Here is a 22,410-nt window from a genome sequence, read left to right as displayed (position 1 = left end):
AATTTTATACATGAGAAATGGAAACACTGATTTACCAGCTGTCAAGTGGACTTGCAACTTGTATAGTCAAGTCTGATTTTCTCAACTTCCTAGCCAACTTGCCTGTAGGCTAATTTGGTCATTGGTTTTGGAAGGGTGGGCCTGATGCTCTTGTAGATGCTTCATTCAGTTCACTGGAGGGTCCATCTCCATGGATCTGTGCCTATGCATATTCTTGCTCATGTTTTGAGACGCTTTAAGGCCTGGCTCATGTGCATCACCTGACGCCTTTGTTTGTGACTGATGGCTGAAAATGTGGGAAATGATCCTATTGAGAATCACCATATTTGAGTTGATAAGAACACCTGAGGTGACAAACTGAAGATGACCTATTCGGATATGGAGGTTATTGCTTGTGCCTAGCAGAGGAACTAAGGCTGCAATCCTAAAAAGTGAGGTGGAGGGAGGGAAGCACCTCATCCATGCCTCTTTCTTACCTGTGCTCACACTTGTGCTCCTTCATCCCTTCTCCCACTTTTTCCTTCTTCTTCTTTAACAATTTTCATCCCGCTGGGAACAATGGGGTGGAAATTCACTACACCAACTCCAGGGCTAGCATAGTTTTCTCCCTGTTATTTCATAAGTGTATGTGGTGGGGAAGTGGAAAAGTTATGGATCCTTTGGATCGCTGTCTTCTCCAAGGCTGCCCACAGCATGCCTCCTTTTCAGCCCTGCTGATGTTAGAGCTCTGGCATTGGCAAGGTAAAGGCTGCTTCTGCCTTGGTTCATTTCCTTCATTTCAGCAGCCTAATTTAGATAGAAAAAGTCATTTTGTTGTGGCTCTTGTTGAACGACAGAGTGCCAGAAACCATTGCCGATCTGAGAAAGGTAGCCAGTGCCACTGTGACTTCCATATATCTGGGAACTGCCCTGAGACCTGTAGGTATGGGGCGGTAGACAATTTAAATAATAATAATAATAATAATAATAATAATAATAATAATAACAACAACAACAACAACAACAACAACATAATTGCATGTTGTGTGCAGAAGTAGTTGCCTTTGTCTGGCCTGCCTGATATATATTGAATCAAGACTTACTAAACTTTTGGAGTAATTCCTCTCCCCCTCAACTCATATATCTTTTATTCAGCTTTGTCTATACTAGACTTTTAAAGGGATTAAGAATGAAAGAGAGCCCTGTTGCATCAGGCCAAAGGTCCATCTTCTCCAGCATCTCCAGCTCACAGTGGCCAACCAGTTGCCTTTGGGAAGCCTGTAAGCAGAGCCCAAGTTCAACAACAGCTAGTATTCAGAGGTTACTGCCACCAACAATGGAGGTAGAACATAACTATCATGGCTAGTAACCACTGATGGCCTTATTGTCAAATCCTCTTTTGAAAGTTGTTGCCCGTCACTACATCTTGGGGTAGCAATTCCATAGTTTAACTATGTGTTGTGTGAACCAATTCCATGGTTTAGCAACGTGTTGAGATATGTAAGTTGCAGGTGCCCTGCCCCACAACAGCTGCATAGGGACCATGGTGCAGCCCATAATCTATCCTCACAAATGTTCAGGGCTGCTATTTTACCCAGCCTACCTAGTTGAAAACTCAGCCTTTCTCAACCAAGCGTCAAGATCATTCCCAAGCATACATGAGAGACATCAATCTCAAACAGATGGGGAAGCAAAACAATAGGATTAAATGAGACACGGCGAGTACATTTTTAATTTAACAACATCCTTAGCCAGCAGAACTCTTATTATCCAGCATTAATTAGCATCTATTTTTTAGAAGACAGAACAAACTTTTATTGAGCGGTTAGCATTCAGACAGGTTATGACATTTGTAGAGCAATTACATTTTTTTTTTACTAAAAAGGCGCCTGCATTCTTATGTATAAAACGTTTTTTATAAGCTGTACACCACCAAGGAATTTTTTATGATACTGCTTAAAGAGACTGAAAACACTAATTAAGATTTAAAATAACTATGGTTCTAGACTTGTAAATACCCTGCGTAGCATTTGGGAAAATGAGCACTGTTCCTTACCATCAGACCAGTGATGCAACTCCTGTAGGGTGGGCCAACTGAGGATTTGACTAAGCAGGTTAGGCAAAGGCAAAGGCAGTTTGGACCATTTAGGACCATTTAGTCCAACCCCTCCTTCAACGCAGGGAATCAAGAGATAAAGTATCCCAATGGATGGAAGATCTGGGACAGATAAAAGAAAGTACCACTTCACACAGTACATATTTAAACTATGGACCTCATTTCCACAGGAGGCAGCAATGGCCACCAACTTGGATGGCTTTAAAAGAGGATTGGACAAACTCATGGAGGAGAGGGCTATAGGTGGCTCCTGGCATTGGTGGCTCTGCTTTGCTTCCGTAGTTGGAGGCAGTGATGCTTCTGAATTGCTGGAAGCCACAGGAGAGGAGAGGGCTCTTGTGCTTGGGTCCTGCTTGCCAGTTTCCCACAGGAATCTGGTTGGCCACTATGGGAGCAGGATGCCGAATGAGATGGGCCATTGACATGACTCAACAGGCTCTTCTTATGTTGCCTAGCCACCGCCTGAAGGCTTCCAGTCGGGCAAAACACATCCAGTCCCCTGCCCTGGGTAGAAGACATGGTTGTTTCCTGGGGAATATCAGGCTTTACTGTGTTTTGCAATTTTATGTTTAATATTATTTGGGAGAGGTATTGCAAGCCATGGTAGTGGCCTTGGTGGAATATAATAGTATAAACACACCCACCCACACACACCATTGATGACAGCTGTAGCTCCTTTGAATACAATGTCCACACATTTCCCCTCCCATCAGGAGTGCACTCCTTGGGCATTTCAAGCTATGAACAGCTTGCAGCTGGTGTTGCAAGAAAGAAGGCAGAACTGCAGATACAAGACCTTCCATCTTGGTTAGTATGAGCTGGCAAGGCTTGAGATGTAGCTGCAGGCCTGATACTGTCCTTAGGTTAGGATCGCTCTGCCTGTTTCCTAACAGTGAGAGCATTTAGAAATAAATCTAGCTGGCTTCCAGACCTAAGGCCACAATCCCATGCAAATGTCTTTGAATTTAAGTGTGATTTGAACTCTGTGGGAATTATTTCCAGATAACCAAGTACTGGTTCAGTCTGCACTTCTTACACTTAAGACTCTCTGCCACTCTGTCCCCTTCTGTCACATTTTAATACTGCTGTTTAGTAATTTCCCAGGAGCAGAATTCAGGCTGACATTCCTGCGTTCCAAATCCTCTTTTTCGTAAGAAGTGTTACATTAGTTGCCTCTTTATTTATAGCAAAGGGGCTTATTTTATGTTGCTGCATAATTTAGTTAAAAGATCAATGATTTTAGATTTGAGCTTCAAACTCTACAGTGCATGCCATCTGCACCCACTGATTTCTTCCCTTTGAATTTGTCAAATGTCCTCTGAAATAAAAGATCAGCTAAGGTTTTTTTTAATGAAATGATTATGAAATGTTGCAACAATTTTTCCCCAAAGAATTTGAACTAGGTAGCTAAGGTAAATAATATGCCTACCCCAGCTTCCATGCTCTCCTGTCTGGTTATTCAAACCATAGTTGTGATGTTATTATGCTTTGTCACTCAGACATGTGCAGTACAATCCTATGCAACTTAACATAGAAGTAAGTTATTTATTGCCTAAATAAATAAGATGAGGATTGGAGCCCGAGATTGATGGTTTTAAGCATGTTGGAGTTGTCAGGTTGCAATCAGAGCTTATATCAGCAATATTTTTCCTGTACAAAAACAGTGAGTTCAGTCCTTCGAGTGCCAGTACAAAATGGCACCATACACAAGAGAGGGACTCCCAGGAAAACCTCAAGGGAAAACATCTGTTTGCAGAAGTAGAAACTAACAGTGGGCAGAGGGAATGAAAAGGAAGAAAAACAACCCACTGGGGACTGAGGGCACTCTGTGGGTGCAGAATGCTGCTGGATTATTGAGAAAGGAAGACATTGACTGGTTGAAACCATAGCTGTCAACTATGGAGGAATCCTACTTGGAATAAGGGAATTTCCCTTAAAATAAGGGAAACGTTGACAGCTATGGTTTTAATCTTAAATGGGAGTCCATCTTTTGCTGTAGACTCTACTTCTACAAGAGGTTTATTACCATTGGTTGGTTGTACATTATTTGCTTTTCAGCAGCACCCACTGAACCAAACACATGGAGCCAAAACAGACATGACAACAGCCATGGGTAACATGCTGATCCTTCTAAGCATCCCACAAGCGTCTAATGAAAGCTCATTTCAGTAGTGTCATTTTTCTCATCATCCAGATTACTGCCTCAGTATTCCTTTGGATTCCAATCCAGATGTTGATTCAGCCTAATCACATTTAACTTACAAAACATTGCCAAAAACACAGCTTGGGGCGGGGATATAGCTGCAGGCAAAGCTCTTTAACTGTAATATTCCACCCTCACACGCACCAGTGTTTGGAGACCTATTCTGCAAATGAGCCTATTCAAATATAGTGAGTAACAAAAGTATCTTTCCCCCCAAATGTATTCTGTGAAGCGACTCTGGGTAAGCCTGGTGATCAATAAAGAAGTATTTTAGAAAGACTTCCTGCACAGCTCATGAAGCGTGGATTCAGATGACCTGTTAACCCATGTTTGTGTGTGTGTGTGTGTGTGTGTGTGTGTGTGTGTGAATAGTCACATTGGGAATACCCTCACTCCCTCTTCAAAGCTGAATTTAAAAGCTCCCACTGTTCAACATACATAAAGTAGGGCTTTTCCAAAGTGGCAGTTCCTTACCTTTCAACAAAATCCCACATTCAGATGTAACACTACAGACTGTTTTGATGTTTCACGTTTAGGAATGAATAGGAAGCTGAAGCCCCGTGAACATTTCAGGGAGTGTGTTTATATGTGGGAGGAATTGGGGTAACAAGGAATGGAGACAAATTTGATTCAGTTTGCTTTGAAAGGCAAGCCTAAAACTAATTCACACTTTCCAAAATAAAAACCTGAAGCAAAACACAGCCCCCCCTTTAAAATTTGCAGTCCTCTGAATTTTGCAAAGCAGTACTCCAGTCAAGTAATATGTACAGAAATGCACATAGCAGCATAAAGTGTGCATATGTACAGTGGTACCTGGGTTACCACTTCAGGTTACATACACTTCAGGTTATAGACTCCGCTAACCCAGAAATAGTGCTTCAGGTTAAGAACTTTGCTTCAGGATGAGAACAGAAATTGCTCTCCAGCGGCACGGCAGCAGCAAGAGTGGTGCTTCAGGTTAAGAACAGTTTCAGGTTAAGTACGGACCTCCAGAACAAATTAAGTACTTAACCCAAGATACCACTTTAATTAAAAGAATGTACAAAAATACATTATATTAAGGAGAATAGCTTTGGGGGGGGAATGCAAGTTAGGTGAAATTGCATACAAAAATGGCTACATTAGTAGACATTCTCACTAAAATGCAGATGAAGTTTGATGAGAATTTTTTAACAAAAATTGCAAACGAATGTGGAGAACATGGAAAAATGAAAAAGTGAGGGAAATCAAAACTGGCAGGTTCTCCCATCCCTAGATGTAACTCAGTGCTTCTGCTAGGGGCTAAGGACAGCTATTCCCTGCCTCCCCAAGAAGCCATGCTACCAAACCACATTGCACCTGATGAGGTAACACCTGAGGTACCAGCACTGAATTAGAAAGAAAATCGCCTCCTTTCTTTGCTGTGACCCTTTGTTTCTGGGTGGACAGATTCAGGGACAGCCCTCCCATTAGCTAGAGTCAGCCCTTTCTCCCTCATAGTAGATTTAAATAGTAGCTCTGCACCTCCTAGCCTGCCCACTAAAGCAGTTCTCATGCTATACATGTTCCAACATTGCCAGAGCACTTGCTGCTGCTGCTACATGCACAGCTGCCCATCTGCCAGCCACCCTCACCCCAATCTATTTGCATTTTCAGTTGATTATTTATTAAATTTATATACCACCCTTCATCCAAAGATCTCAGGGCAGTTCACAAGACAGAAACACAGGATAGAACAGGGGTCACCAACCTAAGGCCCATGGGCCGGAAGCAGCCCACGGAGGTCGTTTGACCGGCCCACAAACCACCCCTAAACTGAGTTGCCCACTCACTTCCATGGCACCGAAAATCATGTCTGCGCACATGCATATGCCGAAAATCGCATTTGCACATGTGCAGATGCCGAAAATTGCGGGCGCACGTGTGACCTGGCCCACGGAGGTCTCTGTGGGACCGATCCGGCCCAGGCAAGATAAACCTTGCTGACCCCTGGGACAGAAGCACAAAATAAGTCATTAAAGTGAAAACAAAACAATTGCCGCCGCCACCCTTCCCACAAGTACATTTAAAAGGCCATAGAATTTTAATCAGCCAATGGCTAGGTTGAAGAGGAAGGTTTTCGCTGGGCGCATAAAGATGTATAATGAAGGTGCCCAATGAAACTCCTTGGGAAGAGTGTTCCACAAATGGGGAGCTGCTGCAGGACCTAATCCCCCTTCCCTCTCCTGTGGGCCAGCTGACAGCCACACCCTACTATCCTGTAGCTCTGCCACTGAGGCAAGGTGGTAGCTGGCACAGTAGTGGGAGGCAGCAGTGCCATGGTTCCATTTACCATGACAGTGGGGGAGGGAGAGAGATTTGCTGTAAGGTTGGGGCTGTGCAGGTGCAATGCTGCAACAGGTACTCCTCCCTGATCAAAACTACATTTCACTAATAAAAATATTATCATTTTTTCAGGGTAATGCTCCATTATGGAATCCCATTCATGTGGTTTTCTGTCAGGGACATACTGAAACTACAATGATTTTTAGAACCCAAGTGATATATTCCATAGGCTTTGGCGATGAAAGAAGACGGACTTTGCAGTTTAAATCTCATGTAACTTTGACTTCCTCCTAAAGTATTAATGAAACATTAGCTTAGCTTCCTCAAACAAGATAGTCTCTAAAATATTAAACTTCATTTAATTAAACACTGTTGTCACAAGAGTTAGCAGTCCAAATGTTTCTTTTTTTTGATCAAATAGTAATTTCATTTGCACTCACAAGTTACACTTTATCCAAAGGTCTCTGGCATAGAAATTTACATTTCCTCCAAAAAAACAAAACCGAGGGAGAGCAGTATGAAAGCATTTTGGCAGATATTTGCAAATTAAAGATTTAAATTATCCAGTGGCTATGCTTTAATTCCAAGAAATGTGCACATGCACACATGAACAGACACTCTTTCCGCGACAGACTGGAGTGAAAAAGAGATTCTCCATCTGTGAGTAACAAATTCTGGCTTTATAAAAATAGGTTTGGACATGTAGCTTTTGGTCAGGTACGTACAGGTTGAGAACATTGTGTTTCACAAGAGTGCTACCAACACCCAAGACAATTATTGGTTTTAAACTGTGCTGTACAGCCTTGGTAATACATAGATAATGGATCCAATCCAGCTAACATGGGCCTGGAGTGAACCCCACTGCAAGCTATGGGGTTGATGTGGTGGGGCAGCCATGAATGTCTCTGTCCTGTTCATATATGGAGACAGAGATGGAGGTCTACCTTTTACACAGAAAGGAGCAAGCAGAGAAATGAAGCAAAGCTCCCTTCCCCTCCTCTTTCTCTGGTACACAGCTTTAAACAGTTTCTTGCACTCTCTATATGTGAATGGGGCAGATATGTACATAAAATACACCTGGCTGCCTGGTTTGTTTTGTTTATACCTGGGTAGCCAACATGATGCCCTCCAGATGTTGTGGACTACAATTCCCATCATCCCTGAAGGTTAACCATGGTGGCCAGGGCTGATGGGAATTGCAGACCAAAATATCTGGAGGACACCAAATTGGTTAACCCTGGTTTACACTAGTGTAGCAGTTCTGCCTTGTTGGGAGAGGGAGTGTGACCAGCGAGGTGTCAAATCCAAGCCCTACTGGACTCATGCCAGCAAGGTGGAATGGAGAGGGGAGAATTTAACCTTCAACCAGTCCTTCCGTCAGTGGTTGTATTTTTCCAAAGGTTTTCCTTCTCATTGGGGTTGGGGCTGATGTTCCCCTTGTGGGGTTTTCATAGGCACCTGGTTGGCCACAATGCATTTAGAACCAAAGGCTGGACTAAATATGCCTTTGGTCTGACACAAGACAGCTGCTCTTATGACCTCATTTCCCCCCATTCCCGGGGCATGTCATTCCTGATTGAGGACAACAGGTGGCAGAGTGGCAAGGGTGGAAAAGACTTCAATGCCTGCAATAGGGAGGTTTCTGAAGGCAGTCATAACTCTCTGACACTTACCCTGAAAACAAACAAGGTTACTTATTCCCAGTTTTACTACAAATGAGCAAAATGAGTCTGACAAGCTACCTGAGGGAACCAATTCTATAGAGTGGGGGCCACAACTGAAAAGGCCCTGCTCCTCAGACTTGCCCACGTTACCTCCAAAGGCTGGAAAACTCAGCATAGAGCTTCCTTTCAACCCTATGCATGTTTAGTAAGAAGTTACTCTCAGTGAGTTAAATGGGATTTACGCCCAAGTAAGTGCAAGTAGATAAATATGTACCGCTCCGGTGGGAAGGTAAACAGTGTTTCTGTGCGCTGCTCTGGTTTGCCAGAAGCGGCTTAGTCATGCTGGCCACATGACCCGGAAGCTGTACGCTGGCTCCCTTGGTCAGCAAAGCAAGATGAGCGCCGCAACCCCAGAGTCGTCCTAACGGTCAGGAGTCCCTTTACCTTTTTAAGTGCATATAGAATTGCAGCCTGAATATTGAAACCAAAGTTTCAGGCTGTAAAAGGACTTCTACTGTTTTGAAAGTATTGTTGTGGTTTTGAAAAGAACTGGTCTCATTCTTTATGCTTCATAAACATAAAAAGCTTTAGATTGCTCACATGTCTCATCTTGGTACAAATCAGATAATTTACATGTACCTGAGTATATATGAGGGAGGATGGAGTCTGCACTACATTGCTTTGAATGGTAGAACATAGGAGTGGGGGTGGATTCTGTCTGCACTGTGTTGCGCTTCAGTCCAACATTCTTTCAACTTTGCATTCCCGTCCACCTTTCGGCATGATTGGCCACACATTTAACACCAAGTTTGTGTGTGACTAAAGTGGGATTGGGGCCACGGACCTCTGTTTGCTGTTCTATGAATGAACAGGGCACAAATATTTTTATGCCTTCGTTTATACTTCACAACAATATGAATGAGCCACTGAATAACAGCCGAGTCCCCAGTGAGCACTGAGGAAGGGTGATTAAATTATAATCACATTGGATTAATTAATCTATAATATTTGCTCTTTATATGAAGGAGGGGGAAAAATCTGCCTTCAACATAAAGGTTATGTACTCTTGAGGTCTGTGTCTTAATAAAGAAAAGACTTTGGGGAAAAAGCTTGACAAGCCCCCCAGATATGATATGTCGTAAATGTAGACAGAAGGTTATTACTGATATAAAATACATTCAATGTAATTATCAGCGGCAACAAATAATCACAGGGATGATAATGAATAATTAACATTTTTATATTTCTGTAGTAATGTGTCTAATAGATAAGTGCACAACATTGAATTAATTTATTATCCTATAGCATTTTTTAGTAATGAAAACTGTATCATCAAAACATCTCCTCTATGCTGGTGAAAGATATTGGGCTCCAAGTCCCGATAAGGCTTATTTCTTTGTTTTCAGCAGTAATTGTAGGGGGGTGCCCCAAATAGACATAAGGAGCAAATAAAGAAGAAGAAAAAGGCTTGAGCAGTATTCTAAATAAACCATTTCTGGATGTTAACATGGCTTTCATTGAGCAGAACAGCTATTAATATTCAGCCCTACCATCCTAGTTCTTGCAAAATTCACAACAAAGCCAGCAGGAGTTTTGTTTTAATAATTATCTAGGTCCTGTATAAATAGACTATTTTGTGCTCTGCTTCAGCCAGACGCGTGCCCTCGTGTTCTTTGTGTTCCTTAGGTACAAAATAAACATACCAACCCCATGATCCAAAGCGCAGCAGGAATCCAGCAACCACACAGAGCTTGAGGCCCCATCTGCACTATATCTGCATTTACAGCAGCATCATACAGCTTAAAACAGCTGTGGCAGTTTGTTAAGGGTGCCGAGACTTGTTCGTTGTAATTGGTGCTTCAAAATGGATAACTCTTCAGTGTTAAGAGGCTGTTGACTGGGGTCATCAGCATTAAGGAGGGAAGATAGGGAGCCAAATCTATATCTTACCTAAGACCCTAGTCACATAATCAGCTAAAGCCAGGATGGGGAACCTGTAGCCCTACAATATTGTTGGACTGCATCTCCCACTATTGCCCAGTCTACGTTGGCTAGGGCTGAAGGGAGTTGGAGTTCAACAACATGGAGTGGGGAGGGCACAGGTTTCACACCACTGTGCTAAGGGGGAATCTCTCCCTCCCATTCATACAATGCTTGGTTTCTACTTAATGTGTTTTGTTTTGTTTTGTTTTACAACAGAAAGTGAAAGCTATAGGCTCCATCCAGTAAATATTTTAGGAGAAATGCCCAGCCTCCGCAAAATGTGGGATCTGATTCCACAGCCTAGTATCTACAGCATAGCCTCGGGTCAACCTCTTGTTGTATGGCTTCCTGTTGCTTTCTCCCAACCCACAGCTGCTACGTAGCAGGTGCAAGAGGAGATCTGCCCTCAGTGGTTGCTGTCAAATTACAGCTATCCGAAATCTAATCCAACAGCCAAAGCACCATCTTGAGCTTCTCCACACCCTAAGGCAACCTGCCGGCTGGGTCAGAAGAGTGAGATATTTCTCCAGTGTGGCCAGGCTCTCTGAATAATAGTTGAAAGTTACGGCTCTCTGAGAGTTTGAGCTATCTGAGTCGGGAATGTTTCTAGCTTTTATAGAATGACAAGGAGGGGGAAATCATTGTCTCGGATTCTTCCTTGTGCTTCATCCTTTCATTTTCCTTCACCAATTTTTCATGAGCAGCCCCATCAATTTCCTTGGCAAAGCAGTATTTTAGCATTTCTGCCCCTACATCTATCCTCGCTCTCCGAGGTCCACTTGTTAAATTATTATGCAAGTGTGATACTAAATCTTACCATTTCATTCAAAGGCTTGTGTTTGATGGGGAGTGTGAGAACATGACAAAGAGATAGGGAAAGATTTTGTGTTTCTTACTGGACTCTGAGAAACAGAGTGAAGCTGCTGTTGTCTGACTCTTAGTAGAAAACGACCGAGCTGCAGTAAATGGCGTCTCTTGCTTTTTCAAAATTGCACAGGGACATGTTTGCATATTTGACAGACAGCAGATTTTCAGCACTTCCTACCAGAGCTGTTCTCTGCTCCTCTTTTAATCTTCGTGGGTCTTCCTTACTTAGTAAGGGTTAGCCTTCAAGTCTGCTTATGAAGTCACATAATCAATTGCCTGAGGTCATTTCGAAAAATCAAATTGACACCTTTCTTCCTCCCTGTTCCAGTGCATATATCTCTTGGAGATGGTGTTATGAAGCCATATGCATGAAGCTTGCAAAAACTGGATATGAAGCATTTCATTAAAATCCCATTTCAAATCTGGAGTTTCTTCAAAGGGAGATCAGGGATGAGATTTAGAAATGGCATAGTATTTTTTCTATGTAGTTTGGGTTTTGTTGCATGGACATTGCTCTGTGGAAATGCTTATTCATCTCTCTCTCCAAGGAAAGGTTAAAACATAATAGCATCGAAAAATCTGATAAATGCAGGATCCTTTGGGATAGTGATATTGATGCTCAACTGTCATTCATCTGATTGGCAATAGAGACATTAGCTCTATCCAGTTGTTCTCTAAACCCACCCACTTACCCACACACTCATATTCAATTACCATCAGGCAAGAAGGAGAGAAGAATTGAGTCCATTGACTCTGCCTTCTTCACACACATCCCCATCCCTGCAGCCCACCCACCCCAATGTTGGGGGCTGAACATCTCCAGCAGCGAGCCTTTTGAACTTGAAGATAAGGGTTCTTGGTTGTTCAGGGAGCCTCCTAGAGTAAAACAGCCCCCCAATGCAGGTTTACAGGCCCCAAATGTGTGGAGGGGCTACAGGAACTGTGACAAGGATGTGTAGGGAAGGTTAGGGCCAACAGGATTGCCACCTCTTGAACTATGGTAATTGCACAGGGCAGTGAATGTCTGAATGGTGCTATTGCCTGCTGACATCTTAAGGAGGTGATTACTGGGAGACACAACCCGGCCAGGACATTTTGCTGCCTGAGGTAGAGCAGCAGATGGTACGTAAGGCTGGTCAAGTTATTTTGCCCTTTGAGGCAGAAAACACCAGAAGTACCTCTGTCCCTCTCTGGCAGTACAAATTTGGTGCAAATAAACTGAACAACTAACATGTCACTGCTTTTTCATGATACTCCAAAGCAGCTGCCTCACTCTGTCTAATGGTAGGGCCAGCTCCATACCATGAATGCACTGAAACACTGTATAGTTTGCTATGTCAATAGGATGCATTCTTGTACTCAGTGTTTTCATACAGACAGAACTGCAATAGTCTAAAGTGGGTTCAAAACATATTACAGAGATAGATGTAGATCTATTTTAAAGCAAAGTTTGCTTCTAGTGTTTTGTAACTTCATTTTGTGGAAAAGAACTTTCCCCACGTAGGAAGGAACCATGTGCTTTAATTATGTGGGGAACATCGCACTACTGGACTCCCCCTAAATGGTAGTTAAGGGGGAGCGCACACAGAGAGGAAATGCAAGCACTTAAACCAGCCATGACTAGAGCTGTGCCCAGAAATTCTCCTGTATTTTTTAACCATTCTCAATGAATTAATAAGAAAAGAAATTGCATTTTAAGATGATCCATGTGAATAAAAGTTTCCATGAAGTTCAGTTTCTTAGAATGTACACTTTAGGCATATTTACTCAGAAGTAAGTCCCACTGGGTTCATTGAGGCTTATTCCAGGACAACAGCACTTAAGACTTCAGCCACAGAGCTAACTATCATAATCCTTGAACATGCAACAGGCTTACTTCCTATTTAATAATGGGGGGAAAACACCCATCCACATTCTGCTATGCACACCAGTTCAAGCATTCCTTAAATGAATTCAGCAAGGGAGAATACCGAATGCAGACTTGCACATGTGGCAGAGCCAACTCTGCTACAAGGTGTTTAATCACAAACATATCCTTCCTCCCATCCAGAAAATGAGCACTCAGCCCGAGGTTCAAAGATCACATGAATCCATCTTTAGCCTTCTCTAAAATGGCTGCACTATTCAAAGCTACTAAAAAAGTAATATTCACAGAGCAATGCAGGATTTCTTTAGATAGAAGACTTTCTAGATTGACAATAATAATAATATAGTATTGATCATTCTCCTGTATCAGATAAGGATGATAAACATTATGGCGATGGATATCCAATATCTTCCAATGGAAGAATTTTCATAACATCCATGTATTGAGATTCTAATCTCTTATTCCTTCCATAATGTCAGAGATTATAGGTTTTCAATTATTATTGAGTTCTGTGCCATATCAGAAAGTAGCAGTCACTTGGGTTTTCTAGTTTGGTGCTGTTCATCGCTATAATATAGATTAAAACACATATGAGAGGGAGGGAGAGAGGAGGAGGAGGAGAAGGAGGAGAAGAAGAAATTTGGTAAAGATTCTGAGAGGGTAACACTCATTTTGGTGGCACAAGCGAAGTTAATTCAATAAGCATCAGGTTAAATACCCTGCATTGAATACAAAATGGTGGTATTTGTGACATTTCTTTTATTAGTAAAAAAAGAAAGAAAGATGCTATTGTATGCTAAGAACAGCCATTTCATTTTAGGCTACAGAAGGATGCCCCATTTTGTTTGTTTGTGTAAACATTTATATAACACCCTTCCTTGAGAAACTTCCTGAGTAGCTTTTAACAGTTTCCATAAAAACAATACAATAAAACCTGAAGAATACAACATCCTCCATTGGGGGATGGGGGGACGGGATGGACTGAAATAGGCAATCATAGGGGCAAATGCTTAGTTATTCAGCAATCACAAGTTTCTAGAGAATGGTTCAACTTCCTTCCTGTTGCGGTGTCTTCCATTTGTTCCACATTCTTCTCAAGGAGACTTGATCCTCGCAACCATTTTGCATGATGAAACCAGCCATTGTCGAAAGAATGCCTGTTCTGCACAAAACCAATTAGTTTGCAAAGTGACCTATCACACTGATCTTCAACTGGTGGATCAGTACTCGCTACTGAATCACAGCCTGACCTAAGGTGGGACACAACAGCAGCTCCTACCACCATACAAAATATATAGGTTCCAAAATGTCTGCTTGGGCTAAAGGTGGGTCACATGTCTGAAAATGCTGGAGACTTCTGCCCTATAGCACTTCCTATTTCAGCCGGCAAGTCTGGCTGCCCTTTTGGAACTGGAGACTATGTTTTCCTGGTGTGTATGCAATTTCACTGCAGCCTTTATCTTACTCTTAGAATTTAGTTATCACTGAGAGGAGAATCTTCCCATTCACTCTCTATCACCTGCAAAGAGTAGATTAAGGGAGAAGGGTTTTTGATAGGTTTTTTTTTTAATGCTCAGTCATCTCAGATTGACAGCATGCGACTCTAATTCAAGGATTTCAGAAATCTACTAGATGGAGTTAAAATTCTATCCCCTCCCCTCTTCTTAAATCCTTTCATTTTTCTATCTGTTCTTTCAGAATTGCTGTGTAGGTCCACAATCTCTGCTCTGTGGTTCTTGTAATAAGTAGGATTGGGGCTACTGAATGAAAAGGCATCTGACAAGACGAAGAAATAATGAAACCCCCAGCCCTTCTCCTTAGTAATGTGCCTTCCTCCTAGGCTACACCAGCTGTTTAAACCTTTCCCAAACACCTTTTCCCTCAATCAACTGTTTTGTTCATGCACGCGTGTGTGTTTTCTTTTGGGGATTAGCGGATTTGCTTGCAACCTGCTCTCTTGGATGAAAGGACAGACTTTGGAGTACAAATGCTGTGTCTAGTTATCTTCCTATCCTGGCCGGTCCTTATCATGTGCTGTACATTTAATAAAAGGGATGGGGCAGAGAGGGCAAGTGGTAAAATGCATTAGCTTTTCATGGCAGGAAACCTGGATCAGAAAGCAGTGTTGGGTCACAGATGCAATGGCTTATGTGTGATGCTGCAGCTTCAAGTTAAGCGTTCGTCCCTATCATCATATTTTTTTTTAAGCCCACATTTCAGATATTTCTGGCACTTCTGGTAATGCGCCCCCTGGGGAGGGCTGCGACTGGAACAGGACAGCCACAGCAAGACAGCCGTGGGTTGTATTGTGAAGGATGGGCAACCGCACCTGCTCCTATTATGCCTGGCATTCGCTGGTGCCATTTTATCTTTCCCAGCACCCAAGATATCTCCCCATTCAACTCCCCTTCCTCTTTATTTTCTGCTTTTATGACACTGAACATTTACATTTTCCATTCTCTCCCAGTCACCCTCTCTTTACAGCACACCCGGAACAAAGCTATTTTGAGTTGACTTATTTATCATGACGATACAGGCTGATTTACACCAGACAGCTTTTTGTATGGCATTGCGCTGCACTGCGGGCTGGTTTTCACCACAAGGCGTACACATCGCTTGGCAAGCCTCGTGGGCAAGAGCTGCTGTGACTCCTGAAAGGCACTCCCAAAAACTTAGCCTGCATAGAAAGCCGACTTCTACCATCTACTTCAGCATTGTATGGTCCAGAGGTACCCAGTGTCTTGATGTACCTCCAGATGTTGTTGAACTTCTGCACAGATAGCATGGCCACTGGTTAGGGATGATGCGAGTTGTAATCCTGGAGGCCACCATGTTGGCTGCTCCTGGCACAGATTACACTCCATATTTAATTGGTATGGATCTGGAATATCTCAAGAAGTGCTTGGTCCTGTGTAAACCCCCTTTGCCCCAAACCCATCAATGAAGTCTTTTTCCAAGTCCCATTACTTTTTGAAGTCAGATATCTCATTGCTGGTGTCCTTAAGATGTGAATTTCCCCTGGGGGTGTCTGTCTATTCCTTACTTTAGGATTAAGCAAAGAACTGCATTGACCATTCACCACCGGAAGGGAAAATTTCGCCAAATCTGGCCAAGACACATTGCAAGAGCAGCATGACACTGCAGCCCCCTCCGCTGCATCCCAGGATCCTCCAACATTCAGGGAGGGATTGGGGGGGATGGAGAAGAGGAGGTGTGAAGGTGTTATTGTGTGAGCTGCCCTGCACTCACATCACATTGGATAAAAGCAACCCAATACTATATATGTTCAGTTTTATAAGTTTTTATTTTATTTATTTCAGAATGTATAAACTGCTCTCCATTCGGAGAATGTAGACATGTACAGGTGTACAGAAATAGAGTGTAGAATGCAATGCAATGCATTACATGCAATTCTGAGGTCCATGAACAGTACAAAACAGCTGTCTAGAAAGAGGGGCAAACAAAAGGACATCTGGGTCCATCTCATCCCAAGAATTTATTTTCAAGGACCAGAACTAAGCCCACTGTTCTTTCGTACTGGAATCCATTCCTAGTTTTTCCCCAAAGTCCATCAGGCTAATTTAGGAAGGGATTCCCCTGTATTGTTGCTATGGTTAAGCAACCACAACTTAAGAGATCCTTGGTGAAGTACTGCAAATCACTCAGAAATCTACCAGAAGATCTTAATCTCCCTACTGCCCACTCCTATATGTCTTTAGTGGGCCAGAGAAATTCACAAGGAAGGCATATCTTTTGATTAGTCATTTTTTCATTTTTGTTAATCAGGGATATATAGTATCAGAATATTGAGATAGTCTCAGGCTATCATAACTACTAACCACGTGATATGACCGCCTTGCTAAAGCTAAGCAGGCCTGATCGGTATCTGGATGACAGATTGCCTGGAAACTCCTGTTTAAGTTTCCTTGGGTTCCATGATGAAAGAAAAGAAGGAGATAGATATACTAAACAAACAAAGATAACATGTACTTATGAAATCTGTTTTAAAAGTATGAAGGTGGCCATATGGTGTCATGGGTGTTAAATGTTCTGGAGTAGGTTGAATGGACTCAGTGTGTAGGCAAAGGCAGCTCAAAACAGTTATTTCCATTGTTCTAAATGGATGAATAGATTGATACTTCATCGTATAGATAGAGGACCAGGCATTTCCCCCCTCAAAGTCAAGCACCTTATCACTACACTAAATGCTAATACATCCTGGCCTTTATCTCCTGGCCTTAAGTAGAGCCTTATTAAACCATATGTATAATGCTCACTCTATTAAATGTCAACATATGCTGAATATCTCCTCATATAAGCACAGTAATTTTGTTTAAAAGCTTGGTTGGTTATTGGAGAATTCTACTGCTAATTTCCCAAGGGAACGTTGATTTTCTGAGAAGATAATTCTGAAATCACCCAATTTTAAAAAAATTAAGGGGGTGTTTTTTTCAGATCTTAGAAACAAGGCTCATGAATGCATTATTTTACTGCAAATATGTGGTTTTAAAATAATGAAACAATGTACAGCATTTAAACTCAAGTTTTCTGAACCTCTCACATGTCATTCTAGTTTTTTAAAAAATAAATAAAAGCCATTGCTCTAGATCCAGCTAAAATCAGTCTTGACTAAGCCCCACTGAAACCAATGGAACAACTTAGTCATGACTAACTGAAGCTATGCTGCATCCATTTTTGCTGCTTAATACTTCTTAAATTAAAGGAGGGGGGAATTTGACTTAAAATATAAATGATAGAATATATTGCTGCTGAAAAGGTCAGCGAGAAAAAGTGATATTCATATTTTAAGATCAGAATTCCATGAAAAGATCATTTGTGAGAAGAGTAAACAAATGGATAAAACTCCTAAAAAGGCAGATTCTTAGCTGAGGTAAACCAAGGAAACCACATTGGCAGATGGCATCATGTGACCAAGAACCACTAAAGCCAATAAAGCTAGAGTGGTTTATACAAACTCAGGTGATAGATCTCTTGTTTCTTCCTTAGCAGACATTTTTCTTCTTCTCTCTCTCTCTCTTTTTTCACTTCTTCCTACGTGTATTAGCTTTAATTGCTTCCTCTAGCACCTCCCCACCCCCACCCCAGTTTCTCTCACATACTTACACTTCATTTGCGAGAAACCTCTGTCCAGCTTATTTACATGTGAACAACGTGGAGCATCATGTGGTGAGTTTCCAAGGCAGACACGAAATCCCATTCAGTTCTCATTTCCTCTCTGACAGCCACCATTGAATCAATCATGTTTGCCATGCCCCCTTCATGACCACCTATGAGATCCCAAATCACTTTTCATCTAGGGTGTCAATCACACTCAGACCATGTCCACTTTTCATTACAAACGCCCTGTCACGTGACTGGCTAATCTGTCACCCTCTGACAGCGGTTAGTGTGCCAATTGATTTAATTAGCAATCAATTAGCTTGTTACTATTTGGAAGTAATTACCTTTTATAGAGCAAAGAGTGCAGCTGGCCACAGCACTAAAACCCGACTAATAAAACTGCTTTTAACACCCTTCTCTACATGCAAAATCACTAGCTCACAAAGGCTAGGAGAATTATTGGTGACATCCACATGACTTGCAGCTCCCAAGGGGATTCCTTCCCATTTCTTATTATGCTGGCAGACTTTTCCATTAATGGCCCACAGTATTTATACTTAAGGAGCGGATCTCATTAGAGATGTTGTTAATGTATAAATTATTTACCTTGAGTGGCTAATATCTGTTGATGACTTTGGGTGCTGTCTACTGGAAGTTCTCCCATGCAAGGCCAATGGAAATCAATGGGAGCTGCACAAGGGTGCTGCTGAGATCCTGTGCAGCTTCCACTCATTCAAAGTGAATGGACAGGAAAAATCTTCCAGGACATCATGTCCTATCTCTCTTTAAAAGTATGTATATATACATACAGAACACAGGGATACTTTTGTTCTGCTTCTCCAACCCTTTTGGAGTGGGTTTTGTTCATGATGCATGAGGATGGTGAAAGGATTGGGGTCAGTGTGCAGGGACCAGAAGAGCAGAACCCTTCATCAGAGCCAGAGAGGCCGCCGGCTCTATGAACAAGGCGGGCTCTGGAGCAGTGAGAGGTTCACTGTAGGCAGCTGAGGCAGGCCAGGACACACAGCCCAACTCACTAGCTGGCCAGGTGAGGTCCATTATTTCTGGAGGAGGGGTGTGATTCCTCAGCTGGATTAGGCTCAGAACAGGTGAGGGTCACATGCCTCATCAAGCCTAGATACTCCTGGTATAAAAGAGCAGCAGAACTGAGGTGCTGTGTCTGCTCAACTGCCCATGCTGATGGACCTTGGCTTGGATGTGCCTAGATCTCTATGGAGTTGTGCTTTGGGTTTGACTCTAGACTGTGTTTGTTGACTGCTGGACTTCAGACTTGGCTTATTTGGACTGATCCTGGACTGTGTTTTCTGACTGTTGGATTTTGGACTTGACATACTGTATATACCAGTGGGACTTGTTGCCAGGTAGACCAGGGGTTCAGGACAACCAGAAGCTCCAGTTAAAAGAGGGATGCAGAACCTGTGGTTTACCAGATGTTGATGGTTGGCTATGCTGGCTGCAGCTAAAGGGAGTTGGAGTCCAACAACATCTGGAGGGCCACAGGTCCCCCATACCTCAGTTAAAAGCTTCTCATCTAGGAGGACTGGGGGGAAACCTTATTGTCTCAGATCTTGGGTAATTGCTGCCCATCAGAGCAGACATTTTCTGACTATACTCATATTGAAATGTGTTTTATATATCTTAAAAATAATGATAGGTGGTTCAGTTGGAGTCTGTTTATGTCGGCCTCCCATGTTCAACATTGCAGTGCATGAAGTGATATTAAAACACAGAAATTAAGTAATATCATTTTTCATAGAAACTGAGCAACTATTGTAGGTAGACACAGAACAGCAAGGCACACAGTGCATGTTCAGAACACAAAGCAACACATCTTGAAACATCAGTATAAATGATTTTATTGTTAAGTAACAGACACTTCACAGAAATAAACGTGTAAAACAGTACAAATCATCACTTAGAGCAATGGTATTTGTTACAATGAGCCCAACAGTACATAAGGTTGTGTATTTTCCTGAACTTTGTTAATTCAGTGTAGAACAAACTCCACGTCTCCATTTTTGATGTTTCTATACCATGTCTGTTACTTAATAATAAAAACCATTAAACATAAATAAATGAAAGGAACATCTATATAAATGGTACAGCTAACTATACAAGTGCTGGTTGTTACTTGAATGCACACTCACTCAAATTTAAAATATTTGACACCAGCCTTCCCCAACTTGGTGCCTTTCAGATGTCTTGGACACCGTGGTCTAGAGTTGATGGGCACTGGAGTACAAGGACACTAGATTAGCAAAAGCTACCTTACACAATTCAGTGATGTTGTACAGGAATGAGGTCGAAGACTGAAATCCTCAAATATTGAAATCCAAAGCATTTCAATATATATTTTAGTCGCCTTTTCATTTAAATTGTGGAAAGTCTGAAGGAAACGGGGGCATATTTCCCCGCTTTTTCTTCTGAGTTTGCAACCTCACTTGAAGTTAGTTCTTATTTGTCACTTCCCCAACATGCATGTTCATTTTTTATGTATAACACCCCCCCCCGCTATCTTGCCATTTCAAATGCTAGTGCAATTGTATATATCCTGCCTGTCTGCCATTAAATTCAATCTGCAAAATACTCCCAAGGCACACAATGACTCGCTACATTAGCTCGGTGGTGAACAGAAGAGTCAGTAATGAGATGAGTAAGTAGACTTGTACTCCATTCATCATCCTGTTTGCTTCAATATAAGTGTTCTTTTATCAGCAGTATTGGTACTGATGTCATCACACAAGGCATAAATCACAGCAAATGTGACAATGTCCTATTAAGGGTCATGGTCTAAAATCATTATTGACAAATTAAAGACCACAGTTAGCCATTTCCCCTCCGGTGTATTCTCATTTTGAGAAGTGGCTAGCACTTCATTGAAGAAATGCAGATTGAATAGTCATTTATAGCCAGGAGTGGCTGCGTGCATTAACATACCAGCCCTCTTACTCTTTATTCCATTAAGAACATGGTAGCACTCAGAAAATACACAGGATCAAGTGGACAGAATCTGATTGTAGGACCCAAGGAATATTGTTGGGCCAGACGCTTTCTAGAGACTTGCTTTGGCTAAGGCAGCAAGCCTTTGTGTACTGATCTGGGAGCAAGACCAACTTAATGCAGTGGGACTGGTGGGATTCTGAACAATTTTGTTTGGGATTGGGGCTGCAAGCAAGTACTCTTATACACATCATGGAGAGTACCACACAACCAAAAATAAGGAGCTAGTCTTCTCTCAAACATTCGTGGGGAAAGACCTATCAGTGAGCAAAACCTCCATGAGCAGAAACAGTATATCCATGAATTTCGGATGCTGGAGACAAATAGGGGAGGACCATCACCGCCATGTAATGCTTGAGTGCCCAGGGCACCTGCCTGGCTGCTGCTGGAAGCAATATGCTAGACCCAAAGATCCTTGGATTGATTCAGCAAGGCAGCTATCATGTCCCTATGTGTGGCATATTTTACACTCAGGGTGGGGAAATCTCCAGCCAACATGGCCAAAGTTTAGGGATTATGAAAGTTCAACAATGTCTGGGGAATCAGAGTTCCCATCCCTGTTTCAGCTGATTATGTGATCCAGTATCAGAAATGAAGTAGATTTGCCACCAGTCTGCTTACTGCTGATGATCCCAATATGCTTTCTCAGATTTCCACTGAAGACTTGTCCATTTTGAAGTACAGCCTAAGACCTGCCTTACAGTTCTGGGATGCACATAGAGATCAAATATGCACACAAAGTTCCATACAAACAGGCTCCTCCAATGTTGTTCCCTCCCTATGCTTGACACCTGGAGTATGGTTTCCATATGTATAGTTCTTTTTTAAAAAGTGCTTTTCCTGCCTGCTTAGAAACTGAGGTGCTACAGTACACACACAAGGACTGTACTACTAAAAAACACACACATTTGTACTGGCCTGCTGTTCAGCACAAGGAAGGAAATTGTGCCATACACAACTGTGGAAGCCACACACTTTGCAGCTCAATATCCAGCCTCTGATCTTTTGCTAACTAACCTCACAAGCAGTGATACACTCTTTCACTTTAGGATATGGCACTGTGAATTTCTGTCTTGCTTTTTTCCCTTGGTAGAAAGTATCTACTGCGCAGTTATATAAGTTTTAGGTTGAGACACATTTAAGCAAGTACAGCCATGCAGAATTTGTCTGTCTCTTGCCAGGGCCATGCCATTGAAAGGGTGAAAATTGAGATGTAAAACACACCTCTGTGGCCTTCCACTTGTCCAACACTGATGTAATGACTGTCTTGTTCAGGTGTGGCAGG

Source organism: Podarcis liolepis (assembly GCF_965112155.1).
Source record: "Podarcis liolepis genome assembly, chromosome: 1".
NCBI classification, from domain to species: Eukaryota; Metazoa; Chordata; class Lepidosauria; order Squamata; family Lacertidae; genus Podarcis; species Podarcis liolepis.
The sequence above is the reverse complement of the archived record's forward strand: the minus strand, read 5'-3'. Positions refer to the sequence as shown.